At 45.9% G+C, this 16515-nt stretch overlaps 1 long non-coding RNA gene across 1 annotated transcript; it reads right to left on the bottom strand.

The window, feature by feature from the left end:
• Positions 1–3445: 3445 nt before the first annotated feature.
• On the bottom strand, positions 3446–5085 carry LOC134444298 (uncharacterized). The gene is made up of 3 exons (XR_010033919.1): positions 4910–5085; positions 4136–4308; positions 3446–3690 (listed from the first exon to the last, which is right to left on the bottom strand). It is a non-coding gene; the product is annotated as an uncharacterized LOC134444298 (long non-coding RNA).
• Between the last annotated feature and the right edge of the window lie 11430 nt (positions 5086–16515).

Genomic DNA, 16515 nt, shown 5'->3' with positions numbered 1-16515 from the left:
GTGTGTGCGTGCGTTTGTATGTGTGTGTACGTGTGCCTGAGTGCGCTTTTCTCAAGTGTGTGTGGCCAGTGTGCTTCTTTACATACACTGACATCTGATATAGACACAGTTTTTTCAGCAGTCAAGTTTGTATGTAGAGTAGAGAGAGTATCGTTTATTGATCCCAGGGGGAAATTAGAGGTGGGATAGGAGATGTTTTTCTGGCACATATTTTACCATATCATCTGAAAAACTCCTCATGACGCCATAGCACCCATTGAAATAGAGTGTTTGGAGAAAAAAAACGAAATCTTTTGGTCCAGTGTAGAGGGCGTAGTCAGAAGAAAACGGCAACCAATAGAAGTAATACTCATCATCACTTCTATTGGTTTCTGACACGTCCATCAACCGCCAGCACTCACCCCTCCTCCCTGCGCGTTCACCGACTCGTGAACTTGACCGACCCCGCCCCCATTATTCATGCACACGCGACGAGGCTCATCATCACTCGGCTAGTAGCAAGGTAACGAGAGTTAGCAGCAGGCTGAGCTACTTGGAAACTTTGGTGGCTTTTGCAGAGCTACAGGAAGAACTTCAGCTTTTGGAACACTGGGCTAACCATGTCAGGATAACATACTCCCTTGGTATAGTCATCGGACTCGCAAGACCAGACTCCACGTTTTCAGAATTGCTCTGTGTAACTCAGACGGTTACTCTTGTGTGTTTTGCTACTAGTTGTGCGAACGAGCCAGACAAACCAGCTGGGAGGACGGAAGCACCCCTTCTCCACCTGCGTTCAACTACGGATTCATCCCGTGGTAAGTAACCTACCATGTTTACGCACACATTACTTTGACCAGCAAAGCCCATGTCTTTCTAGTGGTTTACAAAAATATATCGTTTGCATGTTTTGCTTTGCCTCTGGGTACATACGTCTCTGTTGTATGACGCTGGTAATAGTAGCAAGCACAATCACAACCTGTTCGCCGCTCCAGCATTGCAAAATAGATTGCCTTTGGGTTTTCAAATGTTTACAATGTCAACGACATCAGCGAGTTAACAACATTACACCCACAATCATGTACATTGTGGGTGTAATGTTGTTAACTCGCTGATGTCGTTTTTGAGAAGACAGTAGTTTTGCATTTGATAAATACCACCTAATGACCATGACGGCTACACAGCAGATCTTTATTGTGATGGCTACACTGAATGATCACATGGAGATGCCGGTACATTATTTGTTTTTACCCTGGTTATATTGAAATGTTCTGCTTTGTCCATTACAAGGTTGTGGTGTTTTCCATAGCTGTTCCTTGATCCTGTATCACAACATATCAAGGCTGCCAAGTAAATGAAGAATGAATCACTGCACACTGGTAGTTTATTTTATTCATGTTTGTGGGTGTAATTTCGTCCAGTTGCAGATACTACTATCCTTTTTGGAATGATCTGCCTTTGAAAAACAATGGTTCTATCTGACAAAAGCGAACAGATCCTGTAGTTGTAATTGATGCACTAAATCAGTGTTTCTCAACCTTTTTTTAGGCGAGGCACCCTTTCAATTCATGAAAAATGTCAAGGCACCCTAAACCAACAAGCCGTAACATGGCATCGCATCCGATATCACACAAGCTTAGAGAAGTAACACATTTGGAGACACAACCTAGTCGCACGACCTACGTTCAAAGTTGCAGCTGGGGTGACCAATATTTACTTTATTGTGCGTAAATGGCAGATCAAAGATTCCACTGACTAACATTAACTTATCAATTTTGACAAATATGTTTTATGTTATATAATTTATTTATCAGCCACGTTTCCGCGGCACCCCTGAGGGGGCCCTACGGCACCCCAGGGTGCCCCGGCACCCCTGTTGAGAAACACTGCACTAAATTATCATATTCCTATGTGAGCGCGCACGCGCTATAGTTTTCAATTCAACACACTGGGACACTTTTCAGTCTTTGAGGTTGCTGGAATCAACACAGACTACCTCCATTCACCTTATCAGTACACTTTGCATGTTTTTTGTATACTTGTCCCCTTTGTGTATTGCTGCTAATCTTTCTATTTCTAGGTTCTGTTGGTTGCATGCATATTGTGCCAGATGCTTTATCTGTCTATGGTCTAAGCATGGGCTCTGTGCTAATATGCAATTTGTGCTCTTTCTTCCCTCAGGTCAACAGCAGACAGGGTCCTTCCACAACCACATACTTATGCCAGTAAAAGCTACAGCTTTTCTCCTCCGATCCAAGAAGCCTGGACTGCAGTCACCATCTCAACACACCAACCAAGAGAAAGGCGGATGGCTCAATTCAGTATGTAGTTCTGCAAATATTCTCAAAGGTCTTCACAGCCCCCCATGGTGCTGAATGCATTACATTTATTTTTGTAAGGTGATTACAGAACATAACTTGGGCCATGAATGAAATTTGAGGTAGCAGCCAGCCATCACCTGATGGTGAGAGGTGGTCCTAAGATCAGAGAGAAGCAGGTTGAAATCCCATCCTTACCTCTCCCTACCTACACCTCCATCCACAGTCCACTTTGGTCCTGGGACTGTAGCCAACACCCTGTAAAACCCTGCTGTGTAATTTGATGTAATGTAGCCCTAATATAGTCTAACACATTGCTTGTTTCAGATATGGAAAATTGCACAATAAAAGTTCCAGGACATGAAGGCTGCATACTGTGAACGTCAACCTTCAGGGCACCGTGCAGAAGACTTTCTACCCTAAGAGGGATGGCTGACCGCAGACACTCACAACCAGGTGAGCCCAGATAAAGGAGTTATTTTTGGTGTCCCTGCCCCAACAACCCAGGCTACTTACATTTAAAATGTCACTGGAGCTACTGTCAGATATGTGATTTCTAATTCTGTTTATCTTTTTACAGCACAGACGCCTCCAACCTCAGACTAGGCCCTTCACAGTTGCTGCACTTACCCACCTTCCCCAAGTTTTTTTGTGGTAATGACATGTAAATATAGTATAAAGTAATGTATCTAGTGTCATGTGTAATACATTGTTTAAATTGTCCATACATTTCAATGACGGTAAATATTGGTGGACACAATTTGACTGTGTGGCTTTTTTTAAATTAATTCTCTGACTGAAAATGCATGGTTACACTTATATATTCCACAAGACCACAATCAGAAGATTATTTGACAGGTTGCATTTATTTTCTATGTATGAAAAAAAACAACAAGACAAACGTGGTTCCAAACCAAAAAGGTGACATGTATAAATGTACAGATGAATGCTCCTACAGATAATGAAAAATAATAAAACTCTGCACACTGCCGGTTTGTGTGTTTTATACCGTACTCTGTATAAACCTTTTATATTGCTCTAGTGGAGCAGGGTAACCCTGGCTAATCCTGGGTATTGTACTGTGTATTACGTCAACCCTGTTCAAGTGCCCCATACTGTCTGTAGGCTGCATGCCCGAAGAGTCCGTTTCTCTCACCTGGTCCTACATCAGCCCAAAGTCTTCCATCAAAACTGAGAACACCACAGCATTTCCTTTCAATGTTCATGGGCATCTCCTTACAGATTGCGCAGAGGCGCCAGGTTGGTTGTGCTACTGGGCTGTGACTGAGGACCAGATGTCATGTGCCAGGTCGAACATCAAACTGGGGTCACGGGTCAGGGCACGCTGCAGTAACCGATGGGATTGCTTCAAATTCAATGATTGAATCAAGGCCTGCAAAGCAATAAATACATTTTATGTAGTGCATTTTCTATTTGATGATGGGGACTAAACAACTCTATTGACAATAAGACCAACATGGACATAAGCAATCATTATTGTGTATATAAATAAAGATGTGCCAATTGTATGCATACAACGTTTTGCAGTCAATTTCTTACAAACTGTTGTTGTGCCAGGGGTTACACAGATGTATGAAGTAAGATGGGCTTTTATGGATGTACTTGAACTACCACTGGTGTTGTGTACCTACAACCATGTAATATCACACTACTACTCATAGGAGTAGAAATATTGTAATGGTTATCACAACAGGTGTGCTCGTGTAGCCTACTCGATATAGAGTACATCTGTTGTGATAACATCCATTACAATACTTGAACATCTGGAGGAATACAGCAGGACATAATGTTATTGTGGGATGAATGTACATCCTTACAGTTAGCAGGGCGTCAATTCTGTTGGAGTCTTCCTAATCAATATCCCCGACCTCTGCTGCGTATATCTTCCTCCTCTTCCATCTCTGGTCATCGGTCCTACTGGGCTGTTAGGTCGTTATGATTGTGATGGGCCAGGAAAGTCAGAGCTGGAGCTCTCGTGGTCGTGGAAGGTCTAAAGCATATGAAAATATCGTCAGCCAAAACAATTTCATTAGCGTTGATCAGTTCGGTTGTTTTTCTTTACTCCCTCTGTTCCTGTGTCTGCGCGTGCGACAATCCAAGTGAAATCTCCCCGTAAGATTCGTACATAACTGACGTCCTTGCCTAAAACACTACGGATTGTGGTGTCGGGTATATATAAATACAATAGTAAAATGTATATTGCTGTACACATCCAGGGTCGCTGACAGCTTTGGTTGGGCCAGGGACAAAGTCCTCTGAAAGGGCCCCCACTCAATACATTTAATGCAATGAGTACCCAATCCTGAGCCCCCCATCTCCCTGGGCCCGGGACAACTGACCCCTTTGTCCCCCTCTGTCGGCTCCCCTATACACATCTGTCAAAATAAATCCATGTGTCAGTACTGTAGCTGGCTACTGTCTAGGGATGACGGTATCTGCCATCAGTGTTAGGAAGTTAGAATGAGATATCTAAGTAACACGTATCAAGTCAAGTTCAATAACAGTATAGGCCTACATCTACTGTCATCAATATTTCTTGAAATGGCAACCATGACGGCCTGTGCGTTTATTGTGATGTTGAACATTCTTACCGTAGCCGGAGACAGTGCCATGGCTGGAAGTTAGCTTGGCTAATCGATTTGTCGTGGCTTCTAGACCCGCCTCGTGAGCTCTCGTGGGTTCCCGGGATAATCCGAACACTTGACAGACTGCATGCGCGTTCATGTGTTTTGAAGGCGTGGCTTTGAGGGGAGGGCTGAAGGGAGAGGCGGGCTGTGTATTTTCAAAAATATAGCTCACAGGAACCGTTTTCAAAGATCTCCAACCCTACCTTTAAGGTGTCAAGTAGCATACACACATACATAAATAAAGACATTGCTCACAAGACATTACACACATACTTAGACATAAAATAACCATATATATAAATAGATAAATTGAAAAAGCACAAAAAGACGAAAAACAGAGACAAACACGGAGCTACTCAACTTGCAGCCTTCCACCAGGCGCACCGGAAACAAGGTGACCACAAGGTACACAAGGTATGTGTAATTCAATCATTTAACAACAATCCTTAGGATATTGTCTATAGGAAATTTACATTTTTCTGTTGCGAACCTTTGTACTCATGTCTGTAGATAGGAGATTTCACTGAAAATAGGTTATCTTTATTGATAATTATGGTCTTACAGTATTGAGAAAAATTTATGAAAGTCTGTCATTCTGAAAAACAGATAATTGAATTTTGAATTTTGGAGCACATTTGAGATGGCAACCAGCTGGTGAATCTTTTTCAATAGGCCTTCTGGTCTGTAATCCACTGTGAAAAATCTGACAGGACAATAGGCCTAATTTCCGCAGTCCTAGACTCTATATGTGCATATCAATCATTATTTTCAGCACTTTCCTTTGGGTATTGCAAGGTGGCCAACTTTATTTTCATTTCTTTTAGTTTAGTCAACCTTTGTAAACATGTATGTAAGGAAATAGGACAGAATAGTGCTGAAAGTAGTTCATCGTTCATGAATATCACCTTATAGTACAACGTAATACTGCATGAAAACAAGTCACTTTGGAAAATAGCGGCCATATTGAATTCTGAGCAAAAATTGACTTGGCCCCATGTTTTAATTTCTTCCAATAGGCCTTCTGGTCAGTAATCCACAGAGAAAAGTGCGGTAGGACGAAAGGCCTACTTTTCCCATTTGATGACCTGTGTAGTGGGGGCTGGTGTTGACAGCACTGGTCCTGCAGCTCATTTCCCCATGAGAAATGTAATTTGAATCCGATCCAGACATAATGTTGGCAGCAATGGGACTGCAGACAAGAAATGCTTCCTCATACCCTTGTCACGTCTCAGAGGAACATTCTGTTATTGTTCTGTGGAAATGTTTTCATTGCCGTGTGGTTCACACACCCTNTTTCTGAGACCATTCCATTCAGGGCTTAAAGGGAATGCAATTATTCCAGTCATATTTCATTGGAAGTCGATGCTTTGACATCAGGGGCTGGCAGTGAGCCTTGTTTTGACCTTAAAAATCTTCCTTCTTCCTGCTGTAATTGGATGTTCAAAAGAGTGAACAACATGCTGCCTTGTGCAGGTGCTTGTCAGGTAGAGCTGATTTAAAACCCGGACGATCCGGTTGGAGAGCCAGATCAAGACCTCNTCCGGACAGACNGGATGGCTGTCGTGCACTGATCCGCCAAAGGCGAGTCAGACGACATTTAATATGTCAACAAAATGGCAGTTACAACGCGAGAAATTGTGAAACTGGAATATATCCTCTTTAGTTGACTACAACAGCCATTCTCTAATCTCCTATGCTGTTCAGTCACGAACACTCACTGAGTAGGCTAAAACTGAACCAACTCCCGCCTCGTCATTCATCGAGCCTGTTTGATCCGTCCAGCCTGTTGTGGCCAATTGAGTTGCGGATCCCCGCTCCCTATGTGTGTGCTTCTGACTCTGTTGAGGTTGAACCCGGGTCTCTAAGCGTAGCAGGCAGACACTTTACCACCAGACCAAAGAGTTGACTCAAATGCAGAGAGAGAGGCGGACAACAAAAGTCAAGTTTCAAAAGTTTTACTAGAACAAAAAGATTCAGTTCAGATCACAATGCTCAGTAGGACATAGTAAATGTTCAGGAACAAAAAAGGAGTGCAACGCACAGAAGATCCAGTAAAGTCAACAAAGTCCAAAATCCAAAAAAATCTTCAAAAAAGGCAAAGTCAAAGTCCAAACAAGGCATCAAAATTCAAAGTCCAAAAAAGTCAAAAACATCCAGAGAAACAAAGGTTCAAGAGAGCAACAGGAACTTACAAGCAGTGTGATCTTCAGACGACAAAATCAAGACTGCGCACAGGCTAACAAACAGAGGAGGCTTATAAAGACAAACAAACGAGATGCAGGTGACATGCAATTAACTTTAACGAGGTCAACTCAAACACAAAACATGACAGCACAAACAAGGGGGCACGATGAGGCCTTCTGGTGGTGAAAGTTCAGAAGATGTCCCAAAGCCTCACAAGAACCCCCCCACTAGGAACGTCTCCTGACGGTTCACATTTGGGCGATCAGGGTGAGCCCGATGGAAGTCGGCAATGAGGCCAGCATCGAGAATGTCCCGGGCGGGCCGCCAGGATCGCTCCTCTTTACCGTAGCCTTCCCAGTCAACCAGATACTGCAAGCCCCTTCCGACACGACGCGAATCCAGAAGGCGACGGACCATGTAGACCGGCCCACCATCGACCAGCGGTGGGGGCGGAGGCGGCTTCACAGGGGGAGCCAGCGGGCTGGTGACGACCGGGCGCAGTTGGGACACATGGAAGGTGGGATTTATCCGCATAGCCCGGGGAAGCTGGAGGCGATAGGCCACTGGGTTGACTTTTCGGAGCACCTTGGAAGGACCCACAAACCGTGGAGCCAGCTTGCGGGACTCGACCCGCAGGGGGAAGGTCCCGTGTGGAAAGCCAGACTCGTTGCCCCGGGCGTAGAGAGGGTGCAGGGCGGCGCCGGCGGTTGGCCTGGAGGCGGTATCGGCGAGCAGCCTTCTGGAGGGCTGACCGGACCTTTCGCCAAACACGTCTGCACCTCCTGACGAACCTCTGGGCGGATGGGACAGCAACCTCTGGCTCCTGACTCGGGAAGAGTGGGGGCTGGAACCCAAGCTGGCATTCAAACGGGCTTAGACCTGTAGCAGAGGAGTAGAGAGTATTATGAGCGTATTCAGCCCAGATGACATACCTGCTCCAGGTAGAGAGATTGTTGTAAGCCAGGCAACGGAGAGTGGTCTCAAGGTCCTGGTTAACCCTCTCCGTCTGTCCATTTGACTCAGGGTGGAAACCAGAGGAAAGACTGACTTTGGCTCCCACCAACTTGCAGAAGGCCCTCCAGAACTGAGACGTGAATTGAGGACCCCGATCCGAGACCACGTCCAAGGGCAGGCCAAAGGTCCTGAAAACATACTGGCAGACAATTTCAGCAGTCTCAGGGGCAGAGGGGAGCTTGGGCAGGGGAATAAAACGACAAGCCTTTGAAAATCTGTCAACAATAACTAGGATGACCGTGTTACCGTCTGACGTGGAAGGCCCGAGATGAAGTCCATGGAGATGTGCGACCACGGACGGCCGGGGATGGGCAAGGGATGGAGAAGGCCCTGGGGAGCAGTGTGCACACTCTTATTCTGTGAACAGATAATGCAAGCAGTAACAAAAGACTTATCAGCATTAATTTCGGGCCACCAAAACCGCCTACTGAGGAATTCCAGAGTCCTGAGGGTGCCAGGGTGGCTGGTTAGTCGAGAGGAGTGTGCCCACTGAAGGACCTGGCTTCGCTTGTTGGGGGGTCCGCCTCCGGGGTCAGGCTCCCTCTGCTGGGCTTCTTGGACCAAGGTCTCAATTCCCCATCGTACCGGAGCAACGATCTTAGCAGGCGGGAGGATGGTGACTGGAATCGGATCGCCAGACGTCTTTTGATGGAGCCTAGACAGAGCATCTGGTTTTTGGTTTTTAGAGCCAGGTCGATAGGACAGGATAAAATCAAAACTGGTAAAGAAAAGGGCCCACCTTGCTTGCCTGGGATTGAGGCGCTTTGCTCCTTGTATGTACTGGATGTTTTTGTGATCTGTCCATACCACAAATGGATTCTGGGCGCCCAATGGCGCCACTCCTCCAGTGCCTTCTTGATGGCCAGAAGATCCCGATCCCCCACATCATAGTTCTTCTCGGCTTCAGTGAGTCGTGAGGAGAAGAAGGCACATGGGTGGAGTTTGCCATCATCACGTCGTTGGGACTGGATTGCACCCACTGCCACATCTGAGGCGTCTACTTCCACAACGAAAGGGAGAGAGGGGTCAGGTAAGGTAAGTATAGGAGCGGATGTGAATCTCACCTTCAGGTCCTTGAAGGCCTACTCAGCTTCAGCCGTCCAGGTAAAAGCCCCAGAGGTCTTCTTGGTCAGGTTGGTCAGTGGGGCGGCTACGGTACTAAAGTTCCTGATGAATGTAAGGTAGAAGTTAGAGAATCCAACTAAGCATTGTACCTCCTTGACCGAAGTGGGTTGGGGCCACTCACAGACTGCGTCTGACTTCTTGGGGTCCATTTGGAGGCTCCCACCCTCCAGGATGAAGCCCAGGAAGGAAACCTTGGAGACATGGAACTCACACTTCTCTGGCTTGAAAAAAAGTTGTTGTTAAGGAGGCACTGGAGAACAAATCTAACGTGATGTACATGTTCATGGAGGGATTTTGAGAATATTAAAATATCATCAAGGTACACAAACACATAACGATTAAGCATGTTCCTAAGGACATCGTTGATCAGTGCCTGGAAGACTGCTGGGGCATTAGTTAAACCAAAAGGCATAACAAGGTATTCGTAATGCCCCGTAGGGGTGTTGAAGGCAGTCTTCCATTCATCTCCTTGTTGAATACGAACCAGGTGATGGTTATTACGGAGATCCAGTTTTGTGTAGATTGTCGCCCCCTGAAACAACTCAAATGCAGTGGACATTAAGGGCAATGGATAGCGATTCCGAATGGTTACCTTGTTCAGACCCCGATAGTCGATGCACGGTCTGAGCCCACCTTCTTTTTTCCCAACGAAAAAGAAGCCAGCACTGGCAGGCGAGGTTGAGGGTCTGATGAGTCCAGCTTCCAGGGACTCCTTAATGTAAGCCTCCATGGCTTGCGTCTCGGCTGGTGACAAGGAGAAGATGCATCCTCGTGGAGGGGAAGTTCCTGGCAAGAGATCAATGGAGCAATCATAAGGTATGTGGGGAGGCAGTGAAGTGGCCCTGGCCTTGTTAAATACGTCACACAGAACGTGGTACTCTGATGGGACTTGGGGCAGCTCAAGAGGGCTCGTCGGCTCGGAAGCAGGAGACTTGGATCTCGTGAGGAGGCATGATGATGCACAGCCAGGACCCCATTCAACAATCTTGCCCGTTGATATGGGGGCTGTGGTGAGTAAGCCATGGGAAGCCTAGAAAAACAGTGAGCTCAGGAGAGGAGACTAAGTTAAACTGAATGTTTTCATTGTGACTGTCATTAATAGACATGTGAACAGGAGAGGTTAAATGAGTCACGGTACCTTTTCCGAGGGGTGTTCCATCGAGAGCTGTGACAGAGTGGAGACTTGAGATTGACTAGAGCAGGGGTGGCCAACCAGTCGGAGACCAAGAGCCACATTTTGTAATGTGTCACAGCAAAGAGCCACATCGGCACACAAACATCACGCGGGCATATAAACATGCACACATCCAACCTGGGCATCACCCATCCTTCTCGCACCACAGACCAGCATACACAACAACACATGGGCATGAACATCAACCATCTCTTCCTTTCTCACACACACACAAACACACACACAGACACACACACAGACACATAAACATACACACAAAGTGTCAGATTGATGTTACATTCCAACTTAATGGCCTGACTACAAGACAATCCTGAATATAAGATGCCCCCCCTTTTTTTTACTGCTTCAATTTTTTTGGGGGAAAGTTTTTTTCAAGATAAAAACGTTGTTTTACATAAGAAGACAATGGTACACGGGTCAAAATTATGTTCATAAATTCTTTCATATTTTAATAAAACACGTTTCACAGCATAATTTCCATGAGCACTCTTTATAACAGATCACGAAGTAACGCGGCACAAAGATTCTCCGCCTCTCTTAGCTCATTCGGGGGTTAGGCGCACAGGCACCGCTTTCTTGCGCACAAATGATCATTGGATGTCACTGTCAGCACCATCCAAAATTAACAAGGTGGTTAGTCAAATCGCCGTTCATTTCCACATTAATGTTTCAGCGGGTGCTGACAGGGGGCCAGGGGAAAAACTAAAGTTTTCTTTTTAAGACTAAACTGAGCGCGGACAAGCGACAAGTCGAATGAAATTGTTTCCCACCTGCACGCTGTCTGCCCGCGCCGATTTGACAATGGCTGATAGACCACGGCCGACATTCACAGCGAAAACCAGGGTAGAACATTATTTTTGGCGCTATTTTGTCTATAGCCCGCGAAAAAGACGATTTTAAACCAAAAACATAATTTCACATTCGGGTCAATAGCCATGAACACTCCTCCTAACAGAGCGCAGAGATGGCTACGCAGGACAGAGATTCTCGGCGCATCTCTGCTCCAGACGCCTTTCTGCTCCAGACGCCTTTCTCTTCAAATCATTTGCACATTTATAACCGATAGAATCTACAAATATGGACAGCACATTTTCTTGATCTTATTGAGGAGTGATGGCCAAATCTTTCAGGTTAAAACATTTTTGCCGCTATTTTGTCTAGTCAAGACGCGGTAACTTTTTAAAGCGCTATTTTTAGAACATAGGCCTAAATCACGTCTTGTATTTGCAGTAACAAATCTCACACACCAACGTGATCATTCAGGACACATATAGGCAAGGTCTCCTACAGTACCAAGACCACAGGACACTTATTTGCCATAGTTCTAATCAACTTTGTGTGCGCAATTCCAATGCATATTGCCTATGGGGCATAAACACAAACTTGGACATGAACGCAAGAGCCGCAAGACACCAGGCAAAGAGCCGCATGCGGCTCGAGAGCCGCGGGTTAGCCACCTATGTACTAGAGGAAGGCGAAGTCTGCTGGCTAGGGAGGCATCCATGAAATTTCCTGCAGCACCAGAGTCCACCAACGCCAGCAGATTGTGATGGTCTTGACCCAAGATGATGGTAATGGGAAGTTGCATGCAGGTAGACGATGTGCGAGGAGTGATCGCTGCCCCAGTCACAGTTCTCCTCCTCCTGGACGGGGCTTGGCTTTTCCCGCCAGCTCAGGGCATGTGGATCGGAAGTGGTCCTTTGCCCCACAGTAGAGGCAACATCGCTCCCTCATCCGGCGATCTCTCTCTCGGCTTGAGAGAGACGAGAACCCCCTAGCTGCATGGGTTCCTCAGGGGCGAGAGATGGCTGTGTAACCCCTATGAATTTGCACCACACTACACACTGATTCTTCTTAGTTTGTAGACCCTCCCTAAGAAACTCCCACTCACGTTAGTTCTAAGAGTAGACAGGAATTTGCTGACGCTCCCTAGGCAACGAGTAGCACCGAACGCTATGTTTACTTTCCCTTCCTCTCGAGCCATCACATTCACTGATAACACTGACACGATACGATCCAAGAAGATATCCATAAAGACACGAACGACTGATTTAAGATTTAACACAGACACAACACACACAGAACACATCCCCACAACATACCCACACACCTAGAAGACCCTTCTGATTGACGTTTTTGATGACTCCTGAAGGGGATTTTATATGAAGAATATCCTGGTGAGTTTTATGCTAAGCGACAGTATTTAGCTATAGAGATCAGAGCATGGCAACCCGACCGAAGCCCGACGGGCCTGGTCGGAACCCGACGGGCCGGGCCGGGCTCGGACAAAAAAAATAGAATATCTGTCGGACTCGGGTCGGACTCGGGCTTGAAGCAAACAGACATTGTGAAAATGGTAAGCAACCAGAGGAAACGTTTCAGTTCATGCAAACGGCAGTTTTATGATTAAAAAATAAATAATTGAATATGCATAAATGAAAATGTTGGTAGGCTACTCCTGTGAGTGATTATTATTGGCTGTATGCGCGCGCCAGTTACCAGTGGCGACATGGACGCTCACTCCCAGTCAGCCGAGTAGGGATGCCTAGTCAACTTGTTTTCTTAATAAGCGCCAAATCAACAGTTGTCAGCGGACGCGTGGTCTTTTGTTGTAGGCCTAGTGTAGCCTAGGCCATGTTTTAGCATGCCGAGGCTGTCTTGAATGTTGAACATAAAATGACGAAGTTTGTCACTGCATTGTTCGCCAAGGATTACATTTCCAGCATGTGCTAGCAAGGAGCATAATATGGATAACTAAGACGATGCACAAGCTACGTGGAGTAAGGTAGGAGAGGTTTCCTGTTACTACTTTGTCCGCTGTGACATATCATGTCCTTCACGTAGGTTCTTCTTAATTGTTGTCACTTTTACTGTACAGTTGTAACTATGCGCGTGCAACCTTTCCTGATTTTATATTGACCGCATGGACATCAGGGGAAATGACATTCTCTTGGGGGCCGAACAGGTTCTTCTGGGTTAAATTATAGCCCATCCTTCTTAACGACAAGGAGCAGCAGCTTCACAGGGCTCGCGGGGATTTATTTGCATTAACAGTAACGTAACAAATGCTTCGATAGCGTGCTGACTGCATCCAAAACGTATTCCCTAGTTTTCGCCTTTCTTATCCTCTCACGCCCCTCCCATGCATTTGGCACCCAACATCTCTGGTTAGTCTAACCGAAGGAAACATAAGGTGCGCTGTCACATGTGTGTGTGTGTGTGTGTGTGTGTTTATACTTACTATGCGTGCGTAACTAAATTAGGCTACTGCAAATTGCCTATCTTGGCTATTTATCACGTGCTATTTTGAGTATGGAGGAGCCCACATAGAAAATCTTGCTTTCGCACAGGTTCTGCTGTTATTACATTGGTTTCGGGCTTTGGACGGGTTGGGACACAAACATTTTAGTCTCGGGCTCGGGGTCAATCACTTTTCTGTCGGCTGAGGGCCGGGCTCGGACAGAAAACAACGGCCCGAGCCACACTCTAATAGAGATGTCAATAATATTTCGGTTTAGTAACTTGAAAGCGTATGTTAAACTCATCCAGGATAGGTTTTTATTATGTGTTTGGTCTTGTTTCATAATCTGTTCTTGTTATTTATTTTAATACGTACATGTATGAGATTGAAAGTTTTGTGACAAAACGTTCCCGCCTACATGTTTTGCTGAGGCACTGAAGTAAACGTTAGCCCCTCTGCTAACCTTTTCTGGTTGGGTTAGTTAACTTACGGAACTTGATGTACTCTCTAAGTTATCAATTGTAAATACTGTATGAACTGCGAAGTTAAGAAATGACAATATGAAAGCTATGGTATAGATCTGAGCCACGAGAAGATATTAAGTTGAAGAGGTGAATTTGAAATTCCTAATCGCTTGTGCGGGGTTGTGCAGGCTGGTTTTTCCCCCTTCCCGAGTGCCTGTGACTGCCTGCCCTCCGTCCATCGTCTGTGAGCCCGCTGTCTTGACGCCATCGCTGCCGTGCCCGTTAGCTCCACTCCCCCTCTCCCCCAGAGACCATTTTATTTGATTTTCACACACTGATACCTACCTTTAATATTGAACACACACACACACAAGTTGGTAATTGATACTCAAGATAATAGATACTGATTACACAAATCTACTTTAAATCGGATAGTCACTCTTTGATAAACCCTAACATTCTAGCATTTCACTACATTCATCAGACACTACCCAGCATTCACTGCACAACATTCCCAAACACTACACAACAACTTACACCACACTGCAGTATTACAACACTCCATAGCACTCCATTCCCCTCGTACAACATTCACACATTTCACCAGATACACATTGAGAGATATTGAGACTTATTGAAAGCCCTCCCGTATTGTGATCTTACAAAATCTACTGTACATATTTTCATTAATTCCAAATACCCCTTTCCCTTGCAATAACAATACAGAGTTTTTATTATAACTACAGTCAGTTGTCGTGTGTGTTATTGTGGGTTATAAAAGGCATAAGTATACTAACCAGTATTCACTACTGCAGTCCTCCTGTGAACCTAGCGACCCGAGTGATCCCTTATCCTAGATACCCCTTATTACAGTCCTAGTAGACAGAGTTACAGCTGCAAGATACCTTGGATTGGTGCATCGAGGGGTGTCGTTGAATCTCTGGAAGGTTGTCTCTCACGGCGTCTCTCTCGCAAGCGGTTGTCCAGTCGGATGGTCTGGTCAATCAGGGCCTCCAGATCTTCTGCTGGGTCTTTCGCTGCCAACTCATTCTTGATGCTGCCAGAGAGGCCATGACGGAATGCTGCAATCAGAGCCTCCATGTTCCATCCGCTCTCAGCCGCCAGGGTACAGAAGAGGACAGCATACTCAGCGACACTGGAGTTGTCTTGACGTAGCTGGAACAGTCGTTTGGCGGCATCTCTGCCACCTACTGGATGGTCGAACACTCTACGCATCTCCTCTGTGAATCTTGCATAGCTGGAGCAGGCTCTACCCTGCTGTTCCCAGATGGATGTAGCCCAGGCATGGGCCTTGCCGGTCAGCAGGGTAATTATGTAGGCGATGCGAGAGCGATCAGATGGGAAGGAGGTGGGTTGAAGCTCGAAGGTCAGGGAGCACTGATTAAGGAAGCCTCTGCAGTCTCTTTGATTCCCATCATACCTCTCAGGAGCAGGGAGTCTGGGCTCAGTCAGGTTGGCCCTGGCCGAGGTAGGGCTTGTTGAAGGCGGAGGACGGGCCAGAAGAGCAGAGACGTTCTGTTGCAGTTCTTGTAGGATCTGCTCATGTCGGTTGTAGGCTGCCTCTTGTCCGCGTAGACGGTTCTCATGGCGAGAGACAGTTGCATCATGGCTGACCAGAGCAGCATACATTTGTTCAATACTGGTAGGTGACTGAGCAGGAGCATTGATCTCAGTTTGTCTAGCACTCATCTCTGCTGAGTCGTCTTGCATGGCTCAGTCTTGCCGTCACGAGCGGCCCGGGGATTGAACCCGGGTCTCTAGCGTAGCAGGCAGACACTTTACCACAAGACCAAAGAGTTGACTCAAGTGCAGAGAGAGAGGCAGACAACAAAAGTCAAGTTTCAAAAGTTTTTACTGGAACAAAAAGTTTCAGTTCAGATCACAATGCTCAGTAGGTCATAGTAAATGTTCAGGCACAAAAAAGGACTTCAACGCACAGAAGATCCAGTAAAGTCAACAAAGTCCAAAATCCAAAAAAATCTTCAAAAAGGCAAAGTCAAAGTCCAAGCAAGGCATCAAAATTCAAAGTCCAAAAAAACATCCAGAGAAACAAAGGTTCAGGAGAGCAACAGGAACTTACGCACAGTGTGATCTTCAGATGACAAAATCAAGACTGAGCACGGGCTAACAAGCAGAGGAGGCTTATAAAGGCAAACAAAATGAGATGCAGGTGACATGCAATTAACTTAACGAGGTCTACTAACACAAAACATGACTCAGCACAAACAAGGGAGCACGATGAGGCCATCTAGTGGTGAAAGTTCAGTAGAGGCCCCAAAACCTCACATGAGGTCTACATTTCTAAATGTTAACAGTGCTCTGCCAA

This window comes from Engraulis encrasicolus, unplaced genomic scaffold (assembly GCF_034702125.1).
Source record: "Engraulis encrasicolus isolate BLACKSEA-1 unplaced genomic scaffold, IST_EnEncr_1.0 scaffold_49_np1212, whole genome shotgun sequence".
Lineage (NCBI taxonomy): Eukaryota > Metazoa > Chordata > Actinopteri > Clupeiformes > Engraulidae > Engraulis > Engraulis encrasicolus.
Note: the sequence above shows the minus strand (reverse complement) of the source record. Positions and strands in the feature narration are given on the sequence as shown.